Raw genomic sequence first — 19,502 nt, 5'->3', positions numbered from 1 at the left:
CTGACTCATCCTACCCCATGCTGCTCATTGATGTGGGCACCAATGATATTGCCAGGGGAGACCCACAGTATATCAAAAGTGACTACAGGGCTCTGGGTGTAAGACTGAGGGTGTCTGAGGCTCAGGTTGTGTTCTCATTGATTCTTCTAATCAAGGGAAAGGGCAGGAGAGGTGCATCCTGCAGATCAACACCTGGCTGCATAGGTGGTGTCACCAGCAGGCCTTTGGCTTCTTCAACCATGGAATGTTGTTTCAAGAAGAATTGTTGGGAAGAAAAGGGATCCACCTGACAAAGGGAAAGAAGAGCATCTTCACAGTCAGGCTTGCTAACCTAGCGAGGAGAGATTTAAACTATGTTCAGTGTGGGATAGAGACCAAAGCCCTGAGGTAAGTGGGAAACCTGGAGGAAGAGCAAGCAGGAGGGAGCAACAGGGGAGGTGCTCTAATACTTCCTGAGAAATCAAGGCAATCAGCTAGATACCTCAGGTGCCTGAACACAAATGCACAGAGCCTAGGAAACAAACAGTAAGAATTGGAAGTCCCTGCACAGTCACAAAATTATGATGTGCTTGGAATAACAGAGACTTGGTGGGATAGCTCGCATGACTGGAGCACTGTCATGGATGGGTATAAACAGTTCAGGAAGGACAGGCAAGGGAGAAGAGGAAGAGTTGTTGCACTTTATGTAAAGAGCCATATGATTGCTTAGAGCTCCAGTATGAAGCTGTTGAAAATATCTGGGTTAGGGTCAGAGGAGAGAGCAATAAGGGTAATGTCATGGCGTGGTTCTGCTATAGACCACCAGACCAGGAAGAAGTGGTGGGTGAGGTTTTCTTCAAAAAGCTAGCAGAAGTTTCCCAATCACAGGCCCTGGTTCTCATGGGGTACTTCAATTACCCCTACATCTGCTGGGAGGGCAATACAGCAGCACGCAGGTAATCAAGGAAGATTTTACAGAGTGTTGGGGACAGTTTCCTGGTGCAGTGCTAGAAAAGCTAACTAGAGGCTGTACTATTAATGACCTGCTGCTCACCAACAGGGAAGAATTGGTGGGGAACGTAGTAGTGGATGGCAACTTGGGAAGCAGTGACCACAAGATAATTGAGTTCAGGATCCTGAGGAAAGGAAGGAGAGAGACCAACAGAGTGAGGACCCTGGACTTCAGAAAAGCAGACTTCAACTCATTCAGGGAACTCATAGGCAGGATCCTCTGGGAAGCCAGACTGAGGGGGAGAGGAGTCCAGGAGAACTGGCTGTACTTCAAAGAAGCCTTATTAAGTGCAGGAACAAACCATCCCGATGTGCAGGAAGACTAGCAAATATGGCAGAAGACCAGCTTGGCTTAGCAGGGAACTCTTCAGTAAACAAAAATTACAAAAAGGAAGCTTATAAGATGTGGAAACTTGGACCAAAAAAAAAACCCTAGGAAAGTATATAAGAGTGTTGCTCGGGCATGCAGGGATGAAGTCAGGAAGGCCAAAGCACAATTGGAGTTACAGCTAGCTAGGGATGTGACTGGTAACAAGAAGGCTTTCTACAAGTATGTCAGTAGCAAGAGGAAGATCATGGAAAGTGTGGGTCCCTTACTGAATGGGGAAGGCAACCTAGTGACAGAGGATGCAGAAAAAGCTAAAGTACTCAATGCCTTTTTCACCTCAGTGAACAGATCAGAGTGTGTGCTGGGTGCACAAGGTGAGGATCCAGGGGACCAATACCCTTGTGGAATTAGTGGACAGTGTGGGTGAGTGTTGTTGAGAGCATGATTGTTCTCCAGGCCTGAGGCCAGGCTTGCTCCTTCTAACCCTGCCCCTGCCGCTTCAGGAATGGGGCCACACCCCCCACCCGGGGGGCCGGCAGGGACAGAGCCCAGTGTCTGGCCCTGCGCCCCTGCTCCCCTCATCTAGCCCCACCCCCGTCACTATGGGCCTGACCCCATTCCCCCCTGGCAGTTCAGGACCGCTCCCCTGTTTCCCCCTCACCACGGTGACCCTGACCCTGTTCCCACCACCTTGCACTGCCACGACTGCCTCCTCCATGAAGGGGAGGGCCACTCCCCCTTTCCCCCACTCCACCGTGGGGCTGGACCTGGACCCGGACCCCTCCCTCCACCACCACCATTGCAGGGCCCAGCATGCACCCCTATACCCTCTGTTTTGGGGCCGGGCTGGGCCCAATGTGCCCCCCTTGCTCTCCCCACCACCATTGTGGGGCTGGCACCAGGCCTGACACACACCCACCACCCCTCTCTGCCACCATTTCGGGGCCAGGCCCGCTCCTCCCACCCCCTCCAACATTGGCCTGGGTCTGCTATTCCCCACCCCCCGCCACCGCTGTGGCCCAGCTTATCCCTCACCTCAGGCCTGCTACTCCCCTCCCCCCACCCCGCTGCTGATGCAGCAGCCCAGGCCTGCTGCCTCCCTTCCTCCCCCCACTCAGCTGCTGCCACCTCCAACAAGCAACCCCCCATCTGCTCCATTGCCACCCTCTCCAAGGAGCAGGTCAGTGGGTGCAAAGCCAGCTGTGCTGGCCTCACCCCCCCTCCATCTGTGTCCCCACCATCACAGCGGCACTTCACCGCACCGGCACCTTCTCTTCAAATGCTCTATTGGCACTCTGGTTGTTTCTATCAGCCAATCAGAGTGCGAATAAAGTGTTATAGACAGACAGGCAGGCAGGAAATATGGTTTTTATAATAAAAAATATAATATATTTTATTTATTTTTATAATATATTTTTATAATATATTTTATATATTTTTATAATATAAAATATGGTTTTTATAATATTAGAATAGCGAGTATATTTGATATGTATATAGTATTATGGTTAGTGTTCATTGTTGATGGTTATTAAATATATATATCATTATCCCCGCCCCCATTTATGTTGTACTATTATTGCAGCATCTTGGGATCGGGTTGTAGACCTAGACCTGATGAGAGCGAGCCGTTCCCCCTCCCACACCCTTTCATCTATGATACAGTTCTGTTAATTAGCATGAGCCACCATCAATAACACATGCTGATGATGGCAATCTTGATGGCATCCTACATGCTGCTGTCATTCACCCATTGCTGTTGATTGGAATTCACCAGTTTTTCATTGAAGCACTGGTGGAAGAAGTCTTGTTTGCTTGGGTCCTTGAGTCCTTCGACATGGATCTTCCATCAGCATTGCTTCTGCTGCAGCTGTCATTTGGGAGCTAGTCTGAGTGACATAACCTAGTGGATGAATCAGTGATCAGTCCAGCAGTCATGATCTACTAGCATAGCTCAGGTGATGCAGACAACTTTGTGATCCTGGGCACGGACAATGGCACAGTCAATCCAGTGCCAATGCTTAGATCATGAGTATTGCCATGATATTTTGTGCCTGTTTTTCTGGTGGAATAAGGTGTTAGCAATCGTGAGTCCACGTTCCATGCATTTGGTCAAGAGGAGGATGCCACTGGAGTTGATCTTTCCTGCTCCTTCTTTGTCGATGGTTCCATTCCAGAGGTTAGAGCTTTTTCCAACTCTGGCATTGCAGTCACTAAGAGGAATAAGTCTGACTCCCTCCAGAATTTCAGAAAGGACTTTGCTAGGGTTGCCATAGAATACCCCCTTGGTTTCATTGGCAGCATCAAGAGTCAGGGTACGCAAATCAACTTCGACAGGCCTCTTGATGGAACAGGACCTTGATCCAATGGCAAGGAAATCAAGACAACTGGGGATTTTGTTCTGTTGCAGCCTTGATCTGCTCCTGCAGCCATTGATATTCTAACATCTTCTTCTGTCTTCTCCATTGTTGAGGACTTATAGACCCATGGCTGGGGGCTGGGCAGGCTTATCAACCTATACTCACCATGTCACAGCACTATGAAAGGATGATATGTAGCTTTTCAGGAAGGAAAGCATTGCCATCTGCTGTTCTCACCACATCCTAGTGGTGGTGCTGTTGCTTGGTCCATGACTTTATTTCACATATAACCTTCCCTGAAGGTCATTCCACTATCTGCCATCTGTGGATGCACTTACAGCAGTGCAGCCCTGCCCCAGAGTCCATAGTTCTAATCCATACTACAAACCAATCAGAAGATTGGCTGCTTATTCACCCAAGACAAATGAGTCCACAGTTATGCCTATTTTCTGACTCTTATACAACTATTTTTTACCTCTTAGGTTTGGTTATACATTGTGCATAAAGCATAACGGTGGGTTTGAAATCTCTTAGACGAAATCCTAGAACCCAGTCTCTGATTCCCAGGGCAAGTAGACTGTTGACTATTAAACAAAAGGTGGTCACAGAACAATGACAATGTTAGGCCTCTACTCTCAAAAACAGGCATTCTGGATCCCTAATTGAATGGAGACATGTAATGTGAATAAGGCTGTATTCTGTGTTTCCTGTTGGCTACCTGGATTTGCCTCCAAGATTTCTGGATTGCACTTTTGGAGTGGCATATGTCTCCTCATTGACTATATGTCTGTCCTAGTCTCAGAAAGCAGCTGGATCCTCCTAAACCTAGTGCCAACATAACCAAACTAGATCAGGCCCTTAATTAATTAGCCAGTCAAGGAAGCTCTTATAAGATTACTTAAATAAATTAATATTTATGTATATAGTACATAAATATTTTCAGCAGTATGAAAAAGTGTTCTTTCCACAGGAGAAATTCTATAGTAAAAATTAAAAAAAAACACTTTCTTATTCTGGACCTCCTCATTTACTAAATATTACCTTGTTATCTTGTAACATAGCTATACTCTTTGTCAGGGGCCCCACTTGTACTGAATAACATAAGATAGTTTCTTTTGCAAAAGAAGTGTTGACAGCAATAGAATAATCCACCCATGAGTCAGAGACACTGTATTTAGCTCTCAGCTTTGTGCTGGAATCCAAAACTAAAGACAAATTACTCAGCATGGAACAATGATCTGTTATCTTCTCTTCCACACATCCCAACAACATTTAACTGCTTTTTTACAAAGACCATAGGAAGAGAGATTGGGAGAGAGAGAGAAAAAACTCTGAAGAGTCCAACGAAAAGGAAAGACTGTCACATAATATGTTCAAACTTGATTAACACACGTTTTAATTATAGACTTCCAATAGGTCTTCTCCAGTTGAGTGAAGCATCAGGAAGCAGCCGAGATAAGAACCCCTTGCAAAAGCAACTTTTCATCCCAAATGTAATCAATATAGCAAGATATCCTATTTAATATCCTACAGTGCAACACATACCAAAATTTAGAATTTATTTTATGCATAAGGAATTTAACATTACTATTAATTATTAGGTATGTACAGTGTAAAAGGACACAGCACTTCCATCTCTGTGACAATCTCTGCTGAAGCAGAGGGGGAAAACAGTTGAAAACACTGATTAATGCATGTCTCGTGATTTCCTACCAATTAAATCAGATTCCAGCTTTCACTAAATATAGCTCTGCAAATGACTCCTACTGGTGCTAAGTAATTGATTTCAAGGTACAAAAGTAAAAATTTAATAGAATTTAATGATGCACTCTATAATGATAATGGTCTCTATTCAGGTGAAATGTTACAATGGAACAGATTTTCTCACTGACTTCTACCTACTTGGTATAACTTGGTCCCCACACTGAAACATTTTCCTAATCTATTTCATAGAAGTCTTTTAGAAACAGCCCCAAATGGCAGCAACTTAGTTAAAATGCCCCTTCCCTAACCTGCCCTCTAAAAAATGAAAAAGTGATACTCCAGAGTCAAAAACCTCATTCTAACTGGCAATGTGAACTTAAAAATAATGTTTTTTGAAATTTAATGATTATCTGGTAGGAGCAGCAGTTTTGAAATAGGTACAAAAACTCAGGATGAACAGCTGATTCAGGATTTCTGGCTAGGAATGCTGCTTTCAACAAACATATTTGACAACCAAACATGTTTTCTCAGCTACCTACATTCATGTCCATCTGTTAGGATGGCATCATGCCCCTTCACAAAGCAGTATACCAGATGCAGAAGGCCAGAGAAACCAGCCAAAATATGTGGTTAGGCAGGAGAGTCTGTGTACCATTGCACATACAAGATCATCTGCAAAAATTCTGGCCTCTCTGTGACAGCAGTACCACACTGGTTTCTCCATGTCTCTCTATATTTAATTTTGGACAAATGCCTTTGGGACAAACAGAATAAATAAAAGACAACTTGGTGGTTTGTGGGTACTCAGGACTGCGAAAAACCTTGAGATCGATTGCAGGTGGTGGCTAAGAAACCCATTAAGGATGCCTGTCAATTCACTGACATGGGCAGATAGCAGGTGCTGCATGTTAAGACAGTTCCATAGAAGACATTATCACCTGAAGAATCACAATCACCAGGAAGTCAAAACAATATACAGGGCAAATGTTAGTTCTGATCATACAGTGGAAACTTGGCTTAGAACGAGTCATAATTAGCCGCTGTCAATTTTCCATGTTGTCTTCTGAATCCCAAACCTTGTTACAAGACTAATGGCTGCAGCACCATATTTTGTATTGCTTCATAAATTCTTTAAGGTTTAGGCTTTTTAACTAGTCTATCTAAGGACTTACATGATCACAGCATTTGGAAAGATTGTTTCAGTCTTTATTTTAGAGCTACCTGAATGAATATATAGATCAGCAGTTCCCAACCTAGAGTTGCAACCCAAATCAGGGTCACAGGGGGCCCTCAGGAGGGTCACAAAGTGTTCAAGGAGAATATGTCTGGGTTCACTGTTGGTGCTTCTGTGCATGGCATGGGTTCACTGTCAAGCACAGTGCAGGCATGTGGGGGACCCCCCCCTCCAAAAAGGTTAGGAACCACTGATGTAGATGTTTATGAAAAGTATACGAGTTGCTGCAAAAACACTTTGAAGGCAGGTTTCATAACATTTTTATTAAAATGGTGCCAGGACTTTTCAGTTTTTCCCTGAAATTGTTCTTTTTTGGTCATTAGAGGTTGTGAAGAAGGGGTTATGATAATCTGAAGCTGTGGCAACATTCTCTGGTGGTGAGCTGCTTTGGCCCAGTTTGATTCCAAAGCAGGCTGGCACTAGGACCGAGCCACCCCAGCTGCTGCTTCTCCTCAACTCACCTCTGCTTCTCTCCACTGCCCAACTGCAGTACAGCATAGATAAAGCTCCTCGCAACCCAGCCATGATGTGATACCCCCACCACCATAGGCTGGATCCAATGGCTCCATTGGCCAGATCTGGCCCACAGCTCATGTCTGGCTGACAACTGACATAAAAGCACTTCTATGAGATTTTAATTTTCTCAAAGTCTTTATTCTGTGTAAAAAAAAAACAAAAAACCAAAACCAAAAAAAGTTCCAAAAACAAAAAGTTACAACCAGCTCCAACTAATACATTTAAGTGTTTTCCCCACACCTTTTCACAGAAACATGAAAAATCAATCTTTTTCTCAAGAGAGAATTGACAGTTACCTTGAGATGCCTTTTTAGTTATAGCAAAAAATATATATTAGATGACTTTAAGATCTTAAGATAATGGTAAAAAAAAAAAACAAATTTCTAGTTTGGGTTTAAGATTCTAATTTTAAAACCTTTTAAAATACAAAGCTAAATTATTCCAATGTATGCTGCTTTATATACTTTTCATAAACAGAAAAATACTCATTTTTGTGCATCTCTGCTCTGATATTCATCTTCCTTTGAAAGCACAGGAAGACTGTTTTGATTACAATGGACCTTTTTACTACATTCATCAACATGATGAGTTGCTTTCAGGCTAAGTACAGACATTCAAAAAAGCCCAAGCCAGAATTGATCCAATCTAGGTGGGTTTCTCTAAACTGCACAGATTGGATCAGAAGTGAAAGAAACTCACATTTGCCCTTTGGTGGGGGGAAGCACACAAATGCCTGCACTGGCTGAGGCCAGAAGGTAAAGGGCGCTCCCACACACCTCCAGTGTGCTGGAGAATGCCAAGGGCATCCAAGCAGTGGCCATCCCTGATTGGCTGCCAAGCACACACCCCCAACCCCTTGATGCCCCCATGCCCAGCCCCAGGCCCTCAGGAGAGCCATGAGGGGGCCATCATGGGACACCCCCATTGTCCCCCTGCCCCTGGGACCCTCCTGAAAGCCCAGGGTGGGGTGTGGGGAAGGGTCCGTGGCAACAGCAAGGACCAAGGGGCATGTGCCAAACAGCCAATCAGGGTTGGCCTGGCTCAGTAGAGGGAAGAACCAGGTTCTAAGGGGCCTGATCCTTCCAACTATGGAGCACTTTCATCCCTGCTGCCCAGTGAAAGTCCCCCGTGCTGCCCAGCACATCTTGCTACCTGCTGCTGGGGCTGGGGCTAAGGCTAAGGCCATGCAATGGGGTGGGCTCAACTCCCCCTTCCCCCCCTGCTCCTGTCTCCCTGCCCTCCTTGCCTGACTGGGCAGGCAGGAGACAGGCTTTTCTGGCTCCTGTTTGTGACAGCCTCAGGGTGGGGCTGGCCTAGCACTCATCCAGAGCAGATAAGATTTGGCCACAAGGCCAGCACGTCACCCTGAGAGAGACGCCTGGGATGCCAAAAGACAACCAACTAAAGTGATTTGCTTTAGGATGCTGTACAGAAGTTTGGCATACTGCTCTAACCTAAACTGATTAAGTCTAGTACTACATCCATCCAGGTCCATCTTAGGCTGGGTTCTGCCATTTTGAAACTGGTCTGTATGTGCTGAACTTCTTTTCTGTTACAGATTAGGCTGGTTTTTGATCACTTATACTGATTTGTATGTACTTTCTGTACCTAGCCTCAGATACCTCATTCCACCTTTTGGTCTGGTTAACTTTTGGAATACTCAGACAAGGAGACCTCCCTTCAACCAGCACTCCCTAGCCACAGAACTATTTAAAAAGACCACCTTATCTGTGGACCCAAGTAGGACCCCTGATGAATGTCACCCTGCAGAAAGAACCTGCAGAGAACAGAGAGTGAAGCAAGCAATTCCAGCAGAGACATCCAAACATCCCTTAGTAGAATCAGACTATATTCTGAAGATTTCACTTTGAACATCCTTCCCTTAAGCCATTTTCTCCAAACCTTTTCCACCTCCAACCCTTGCCACTGTTCTTCTATTTTTCTTTGTTTTTCTAACTAAGCAATCACCCCTTGATATACTGCCATAGACAGGATGAAACAAAAAACAAAAACAGAAGTCTTGCAAATATTGAGATATTTGCAGCCACTCCAATGTTTACTTTGCTCCACTCTTTATCTTACTATCAATTCACAGAATATAGAACAATAATAGAGTAAATAGACACATTAATTCCTACAGCTCTCATGATAAAAATACTAATAATTCTACCTTTTGTGGGGTTAAAGCTAAGCACTGAGATGGCCATGACTCTTGCATTCATATAGATGATTTGGAGCTGAAGTTCCTATTGTATCTGAGGAATGGCACACAGTTTGGTACATGTAAGGAGGACCTTTAAACACATGTCCTCAACAAGATGGGAAATGTTCCTGGGAAGATTGTTCCATAACAATTGCTCGGGAGATTCTATTTCTGGTTGCATAAATGGTCTTGTTTCTTCCTTCCTACATATATTGTTTCTTCCTTCCTATATATATTTTTGCAGACTATTCATTCTGCAGAAACATATAATTTGCATTCAAATTGGGAAATATTATTCAAATCCAAAAATATTAAAGTATGTCAACCTGGTTTGATTATGGGCTTATCTGACAGGATACGTCAATTAAATTAATACTGAAGTGACAGAATGGAGAAAAGTTAGTCCTTATTAAATTCAGTGAAAGAAATCCAAAGGACAAAGTGCTCATGCAGCATAGAAGAGAGAGAGTTCAATTTTTAATACAGCTGCCTGTGTCGGCTTCAGAGCTGAGCCGTCTAATCGTGCACTGAATTAGTATCCTATTAGTTGTGTTCTTACATTTCAAACACACCCTTAACCCAATACCTTGTTGTGAAATGTGCTACCTGCACACCACTCAGGCTCTGCACTACTGTTCAATTGTGCAGCAAGCTACTCAAGTAATAAATATGATTTTAGACACAATACAATTTATTTGCATATAGTGTCCTTCATAGATGAGGTCACAAAATGCTTTACAGACACAATCAATCACATGCTGAGGAGAAAAGGAATATTTTAAGGGGTGATTTAAAGGTAGGAAGTTAATCTTGGTTCAAGAGGGAAAAAGTTCCCTATAAAACATAGAAAGTGAAAAAGTGCATATTAACACATTATTAGGAGAATAAAGAAACCAAGAGTACATTCAGATATTACACTTAGATCAGCCTAACTAGGGTATGTCCAGGAAATTTATACAGAGCAAAAAAAGTGTCTAACCTGATCCAACTTAGTTGACCCAAGGAGGCAAACTACATAGATTGGGCTAACCCATGCCCAATGTAACCCCAACCCTGGGGCTGTGCTCCTATCCCCCGACACTGACTGGACTATTTTTAGTCCTCTGACTCCACCCACCCCTGGACAGAAACCCTCCCTGATAACCTGCCAGCCCCCACCCCCAATCCTGCCCAAATCCCCCCAGACCCATCACACCCCACCCCTTAGACTTGCTAGGCACCCCCTAAACCAGCCCACACCCCAATTTAATTAGACTGCATTGCCAGTATGGCTCCCAACATTGGCAAACATCTACAGAAGCAGGGACCCAATCTATGATCATGTGGCTTTAAGTAAGCCACGTGATCGTAAATCAGGTCCTGCAAATATGTGCATGTGCCCCAAAGTCAAAAACACCTATGCTAAAAAGGCAGGTTGGCAGGAGATAGTAATGAGGCTAGAGAGGTTAATCTGTACAGGAATTAACAAGCATAGGGTACACTGGAATTGAATTTAGCTTCCAACATACAGTATAATATAAACATGCTCTGTGATATTAGTGAGTGTTAGGTACATCCGCATTCCTGAAAATCCTCGAGAATCCTTTCTACATCTTGCCATGTTTCAATACTTTTAAAACTCTGACTCTTATTATCCAGAATTGTGTCTATGCTTTAGTTCCCCATCTGTAAACTGGGTGCAATAAACACTGTGTTTCTGTTATCTATTCAGATTTTTGTGGCAGGGATCTTAGTGTGCATTTCTGTTATCTATTCAGATTTTTGTGGCAGGGGTCTTAGTGGGCAATTCTGCAGTAACTACCATAATGAGATCCTAATTTAAGTTATGGCCTCTATATATATATATATTACTGTTATACAAATGCTAAAAGCAACAGTATTACTTGCAGCAAAATCAAAATTAAAAAAAGAAATTCCACCACAGAATTATACAGGCTTTAAAGAATAATATAAAACAATAGTTTCTGCCAGAAATAATCACATATTCAAACCAAGTCTATAACCCATATTTCTTGAAATATGATTTTTTTAAAACCAAAAAAATAAAAATTCCAAAATAAATGTAGTTAGGAGCATGCATAAACTCGTCTGTTATCATTTTTGCTTAACAGAAGGAGTATTCCATGAACAACCCTTCCACAGTCCAGGAATGTTAAGAGCAGTGTGCAACTAATTATACTCACTAACAGTAGGCCAGGACACCAAAGTACTTTATACTAGTACAGATTAACCAGACAGAATTAGCGTGAAATAGTTTAGTATATTTTTTGTTATTCCTGACACTGAAACTACACATTTAAGAATATCTAACTGGAACTACAGTCTACTTTCATTTGCAGTGGTATAGACACACATATGTTGATGCTATGCTGATGATATTTAAGAAGCAGTAATATATCAGTATGTTCACTTCTTAATTTAATCATGACATGTAAATGTCTACATAAGGTTACATGGACTAATACTCATTTTAATGGATGAACCCAAAAGATCAGTTGCCAAGTGCTAAACTTAAATAATAGGTTTAATATGAGCTACTTCTTTCTTCACTACAATTAATATAACAAAAAAAATCTCATATTTAATGGAAATGCTACCAATGAAGTTCTCTTGGTACCTATAGCACATCAGGGTCCCAGGTGGCTGTGACACCCCCTGGTAGCTCCACAGTGCTCTGCCCCAAGGCACCTTCCTTTCTCACCTCGCATGCTTTGATGGAATTATCATTGTTATCATTATGAGGCTGCCCATGGACCTTCATGTGGCCCAAGCCCTCTTCCCCTTTAAAGAGGGTGAACTTTCACTCACCACTCAGCTAAGATAGCCTCACAGCCCTGGGCTATATCCTAGTGCGCTCCCCTAACCTGACTGGGGACTAGGGTGGCCATCATAGAGGACATTCCGGTTTTCTGCTACTCTGTCCTCTATTGATACAAAACCCAATGCCTTCAAGAGAAAAATAGAAGACATAAAGACATCCAGTTTCATATCAACAGAGGGCAGAGAACAGCCAGACTGTGCTCTATGATGGCCACCCTACTGGGGATCCATACCCAGCACCGCAGTCTCTTCAGAAGCCCTACTGCCAGGAGTTCTTCGCCCAGTGGCTGCCAGCGACAGACTAGCTTGCCTGCTAAACCTCTGGGCTCATATCATCTCAGGGCCCTACCCCCTTCCGGGCCCCTTCTGGTCTGCTTGCGGGTGCCTGCCAATTAGCCTAATTGGCCTGTTGCCCCAACAACCTGCAGCTGCTGCACCCTACCTAGCCTGCAGTGCTCCCTCGCTGTGCTGCTTCTTCCTTAAAGAACAGGGAGCCCCAGGCTCTTTGTTACAGTACTTTTAAATGATCAAATACATCCATTTTGAGTTTTGCCCCGGAGGTCAAAAAGATAGCCAAGCCCCAACCACCAAATACCAAAGAGAGCATGGAGGAAAAAAGGAATAGGTCTCCCTGATTTATATCAAGATTACTTATCCTTTACATATGGCTAACTGTAAAATGGTTCACTCAGCACAGAAATTGATTTAGCAACTCCACATGGTGCATTGCAGACATTACCATATTTTGAACACTTACAAGTACCCTTGAGAAAGAATCTTTTATTCAGCACATCCTGGGGTATATTACAGTGACTTCAGGCACTCACCAGCTCACATTTATCAGATTCAACCTCATTAATAGAAAATTCAAAGTTTAAATTTACTTTACAGCTAAACACTGAATACATATGGATAATATATATATATATATGTGTGTGTGTGTGTGTGTGTGTGTGTGTGTGTGTGTGTGTATGTGTATATAAGTTATTGCTCCTATTCATCATGGTAATGCATAAAAGCCAACCAAGATGCCAGCCACATTGCATTAGGTACTGCACACAGAATGAGACAGGTACTGTCTCAAAGAGTTAATAGTCTAAACAGACAAGCAAGAAAACCAGTAAGGAAAATAGGATCTAACACCAGGGCAAAACGAACAAAGCCTTCTGTATCCTGCAGCCCTTGTCTGCACAGTTTTCTGCACCAGCAGTCTCCAGTTAGGTCCTCCATGCAGTTATCTTTTTTCCCCTAAGAACTATATGATTAAAGGCATGTGGTACTGTCTAGATCCTAGTGTCCAGAGCTGAGTTCTCCACAGAGTTCTAGGGGTGGGAAAGTAATAAAGTAATGGCCCTATCTGGGTCCTATTTTACCCCCTCATGCTTAGTACAGCAGTACCTGCTAAGCTGCTCTCTACTGCCTTCAGTTTCAGGAAGAAGTTTTGATTTCCACTTCCAAATTATATGCCTTCTATACATGGGGCAAGGAATTTTCTGCCATGGAACTTTCTGCTTATTACTCTGATCAAAATGTATGACCGCAAACAGGCAATATACCACATAAGAAAATAACCAAGTATGCATATTAAAGGAAATCAAGAAGTCTGGTAGTGAAGTCCTCCCCATTCTGCTAGCATGGGCAACATTACTTGCTCCATAATCTTTTCCTTCCTCCTATTCTCTTCCATGCAGCCCTCCTGTTATCCTTCAGCTAATGTCAAGTATTCAGGGGCTGCTCATCACTGTTTACTCACCACTGTTTATTGTGCCACTGGAGAGATCTCCCGATATGAGTAAATAAGGCACTTTTATATACTTCTTGTAGATATTCCTATATCAGAGTATATGATATCCAAAATAAGCAATGTGTAATTAGTAGCTGAGTGTCTTGTGCTTCTTTTAGCCTCAGTGTTAAGCTCATCATTGGCTGAGCACTGAATAGTTTTAATAATCTTATTAGAGAGGCAAATCCCTTGAGTATTCCTTTAGACCCACCTTCCTGGAATGTTTAGCACCCAGAGCACTCAGGAGTTTCAGAAGTTAGTTTTATACCTCAAACATGCATCTATTTCCATTTGGATTATGCAACTGTCCTTGGCACCCATTAAAAGTGTGCTTTTAAATTTCAGGACCTTGTCCTGATGAGGGTTAGCTTAAGTCCAGGTTTTCCTGGACATGTCCTCTTTTTGGGTCCTCCCATCTCCATAAGGGCAGATTTTTTTAAATATCAAGAGATATCTGGGATTTTGCTCTGCCTCTGCTCAGCATCAGAGTTTTTTCCACAGAACTTCCCAGCTTGCCCCAGCAAGGAGCTGCTCAGGGCTGAAGGGTACAGGAGGAGAGGGATTGTAGGCAGGGGCATTATGTGTGTCGCCACGCTGCCCTGGCAGCTGCAGGCAGGTAAGTCTGTGGAGGGCGGGGATTGGAGGGCCAGAGCTGGGGACTTTGTGTGGGGGCAGGGAAGGATGGTTGTTTTTAGGGGGCAGGTGCCTAAGATATCTAGGCACTGGGGCTGCAGCAGGGCAGGGAGGCACCTGCCTCTCCACTGGGGGAAGAGGATGGAGGGGTTCTCCAGGGGCAGCAGGGGCCTGCATGGGCAGGTAGAGCGATACAGCAGGGACACAAGGGAGAGGCAAGGGGCTGTGGGTCAGGAGAAAGGGGCACCAGCAGGGCTGGGGAGGGCTTTGGCTTGGGAGTGAGGGCCACCAGGCGGGGAGGGAGAAACTGGGTTGGGAGTGCAGGGCACAGGCAGGGCCAGAGGGCTGTGAGTCGGGAGTAAGGGGTATCAGCAGGGCTGGGGGGGCTGCAGGTTGGGAGTAATGGGCACCAGCAGAGTCTGGGGGGTTAGGTACTGTGGGTCAGGAGTGAAGGGCAGCAGCAAAGCTGGGGGGGACATGGGTTGGGAGTGAAGGGCAGGGGTAGGGCATGAGCATATCACTGCCCCCCCCCATCAGATTACTGCCCCTCCACCCCAGACAGGTATCCTCTTTTCTGAAACTATGGTAACCCTCATCTTGATCATACTAAATTCCATGGCAAGAAACTTCCATTGACATTCACAGGAGTGGGACTTAGCCCATGATTATCTGCAAGGTAAATAATTAACAACTTAATTATATTCTATTCACTTCAACTACAGTAAGCATACAAGTACTGAAAGTGATCTGACTCTGGAAAATAGGCAAAGAGAATAACAAACCACTTCTGATCTAGAGAGAGCAAAATGATACACAAAGGCCAAAATGGTCAGTCAACGTACTATTAATTAACCTTTACTCAAAATCAGTTTACAGAAACTTTCTCCTTATCTTTAAGCAGACCTGAAAATTCCCAGGCTCACAACAATTTTCTTTGTCAAAGACAGAGTTCATGCTGGCAACTCTTTTCACCTTAGAATCAAATTGTTTGAAGAATTGAGCTGTTTGGAGAAACCTTGGAATATCCACTTCCACAAAAATTGATTGCTTCACAAAAATAGATCAATTTTGCCAGAAATTCGGTAGACAAAAGAATCTGAAAAAAGTTCCATCAACATCAAAACGTCTGATTCCAGTAAATTCAGAAAGAAAAGTACTGATTTTTCATATTAAAGATTTTTTTTCTTTGGAAATTTCATTTTTCACTCTGTATTATAATGTAATACTAAATTAATAAGTCAGCATTTGGAAGAAACATTTCATTTTTGTTGAACCATAGCTTTCTGAGCAACTCGAAACAACATTTTTTTTCCCCTGCAATTTTCTTTTCCACATAATTCCACAATTTTCATTTTGCTTTGGAAGAAGGCCAAATCTAAAAAAACCTCAAATTATTTGCAAAATGGAACTTGTGTTCCCCACATAGCTCTAGTGAAATAGCTCTCACCTCCTCACTTAGAACAAACATTGAGCATCTCTACAATACTGCACTTTTCAAAATACTGTACTGTACAAACACTGTATGTAACACTATTCATAGTGAGCAACATCTTATCTGCAGAACGTCTTCAGGTCCTACTGAAGGCAAGAATGCGATGCATGATGTATGCAAGAGGGAAGGAGAAGGACTGAGGGGAAAGTATAGATACCTAATCAAAGCTGGTTAAAACATTCTTCCTGTGAAAATGCCATGGGATTTAGAATCACTCACAACTGGCATATATCATTATAACTCAGGCTGTCCTCAAGGCTTCGAAAACATTGAACTGAAAATGTTACCCATCATCTAAAAGAGGTCTCCTTTTAGAACATATTGTTCCCTGGTATCATTCTGAGGAATGTGGTTTAATAGTTATGTTTTATTACATTTCCATTTATAAATATTTTATGGAACATTAAACACATTATTCTTAGATATTTTAAGGAATGGTTAATCAATCGTTATATATGTCAAAAGATCAATGGGTGGCTTATAACCATGGCTTATGTCCTCGAAAGCACCTTTTTCTGAAGTACTCATAAGCACCTAAGGCATACTAATACTATCAGCAACATGCCTCCAACGTCTATTAATCACTTAATGTTTATGTACAGATTTTTATCATATTATGCGACCACTCTAACTATGACAATGGGAAATGTGTAGAGAGGTCATAAGCCATGTTAGTCTGAAGTTAGGCATAAGGCAGAGCAGGGTGGCACTTTATAGATTAATTAATTTAGAGGTATGACTTACATAGGCTACAGCCTATTTCATCAAATGGTACAAATCCAGTAAAATAGGCTCTAGCCTATAAAAGCTCATGCCTCTCTGAATGAGTTTTGCTATAAGGTACCACCCTGTCCTACCTTCTGTGAGAAATATACCAACTACTCCATCATTAATATGCCTAAACCTAGACTGTGAGGTATTTTAATTTTATGTCTGCTCCGTAGATGTAACATCCTGTGTCAGAATCTGTCTATTTTAAAGGTAATAACAGTGGTTACCTTCCACTTTCTGAGTTGAAAAAGAACCAAAGAGGTTATCAGTGAAATCTACTGATGTCTCATCTACCTACATGCTGAACATTAACAGCATTGCTAAATCCTCTGATTTTTATCCTGAATAATATAATATTCAGTGTTGTAATTCATGTCCCAGTTTCTGGAGATAAATAGGAGCATCTCTGGGCACTTTTACATGTGCTCGGGCAAGTGGCACTTTAATTAGAGCAGCTCCAAAAATTGCTCTAATTAAAGCACTGCAGGATCTCATGCATTGGCCTCTCTTGTGCTTCAAAATGGTGGCAGGGGTGCTTGAACTAAAATTCATTCAATGAATTTTAGTTCAAGTGTCCCCACCATCATTTTGACATGCGGGGACACTGATACACAAGACACAGGAGACTGCTGGAGCTCTGTAATTACCGAGCATCAGAGCAGCCTCCATACTCGTGCACACACACCCTCTGTTTTCAAATGGTGACACACCCAATCCTGGCCGAGACAAGGCTGCACCTCTAAGACACGATCCTGGAGTGCTCTCACACCTTCAGCTCCAAACCCTCTTGGTCATCTACTGCTTGACCTCTGCGACCAGGCCGAGATGTTCCAAAAGTTCCTGTCTTGACCTAAAGTGCCTCAGCTATACCTGTCTCACACGGGTCTTGCCAGTTCTTAGCAAAGGGGATTCTGTCAGCTAGAAGGATGCCACCCATGTCCAATCATGTACTCAGAAAAAATGGATTCCCTCCCCTTCCAAAAAAGAGGCCAGCTTGTATGGTCAAGAGTCTGAGATCCCAATTAACACTGACAATAAGGGAGTTAAGCGGATAACGAAAGGATTTATAATAAAAGCTAGAACAAGCATAAGCAATCAGTAACCATATGTTGAGTTATAGACAGAGATAAAAACAAACAAACAAAGAAAAATAACCTGTTCTTGCCTTGCAGCTTAAATCCAAGAATACAGTTTCTGCTCAGCCTTCTAGTGGACGGACTCCAGTGTCTCTCTATGCTCCAGGAAAACTGAAGACCACATCATGCTTTCCAGGCAAAGCTTAAGTACAGTTTCTTATCTGTCAGGTATCCAGGTTGTAGCCGTATTGGTCTAGAGGCAAAAGGAATCAGAACTTGTGGCAGAGGTGATATCTTTTATTAGACTAACTTTCTGATCTGGCCATTTACATATGTCACCCATTGGATTTTTGGGGAGCCCACATTATGCATACCACTTCCTGCTGCCCCTAAAGGTGAATGTGTTTACCAGACTAAAAGTTTTCTCCTGATCTAATTAAGGAGAATATGTACATTCTTTTCAGACATTATGACTACTAATCCAGTATCCCTAAAATGCTGTCTTTCACTTCATTTCCTACACAATGAGAAATGTCCTTCCCCCCAGTAGTCTGAATAGCCAGGTGTTATTTTTATGGGCCCTTCTTTTTTCATCTAAATTCATCATTCTCTGACAGGGGCTGGTAATTATGACTCGGGCAAAGGAGAGGAGTAAACAACTCAAGTCATTATCATATTATACAATCCTGGCCCAATTTTAAAATAAAAGAAATATACATATTTTATCCAAAATCACAATGCATATAAACATAAGGATGGCAAAGCTACATACACCTTCACGCTTCCAATCTATAGAGACTACACATGCCATATCAGTAACAGACTCAAGAGAATAAGCATGGTATTCCAGGAACCCCTCAGATTCATGGCAATAGTTTATAGCATTTGCAGTTGCATAGAAAATCTTGAAAATATGATCCATGTGCTCCAAGATGGCTCAAAAAGACAAGCGGTTAAAAAAACAAACATTTATTCACGTTTTTTGAATGTTCATGGCTGTCTAAAGGCAGAGAAGTTTCTTTAGGTAAATCTGATATCTTTTATTAAATCAACTCAAATAGTGGGAAAAAATCTTCTTTCCAAGCTTTTGGGTACAAATACACTTCATCAGGTTGAGGAAGCATCTGCAGTTGGTCAGTGCTCTTCCTGGATGGAATGAATAATACTTCCCAATGTAGTTAATTAATTAAAACCTAGATGGCAACTGGAGGATGCATTTAGTAATGGACCCTATATACATTTCTCATTCACAGAAAATAGAATTCTTCTTAAAATGTTGGATAAGAAAATATTAACTCCCAGTTTTGCCTGACTGTGAGTTAATTATATTGCGTTACATTACAGAAGGTCATACTGACATCTGGTGGCCTTCAGGACCTATTAAAACTACCCCCACCAATTTCAATAGATATTAATGCAAGAGGTCTAGCAAAAAAATTGAGGTGAAGTTATGATTCTTTCCTCCTGGGTTTAGTGAGGATTATTCAAAGACTTAGTTAAGAATCTGGTAATGAAACCACTACCATGCTGAAGTACTGTATTATAATTAGCTATCATGTTAATTCATGCTGCTACTGATACAAGCTGCAGTT

This window comes from Alligator sinensis, unplaced genomic scaffold, assembly GCF_000455745.1.
Source record: "Alligator sinensis unplaced genomic scaffold, ASM45574v1 scaffold65_3, whole genome shotgun sequence".
Lineage (NCBI taxonomy): Eukaryota > Metazoa > Chordata > Crocodylia > Alligatoridae > Alligator > Alligator sinensis.
Note: the sequence above shows the minus strand (reverse complement) of the source record.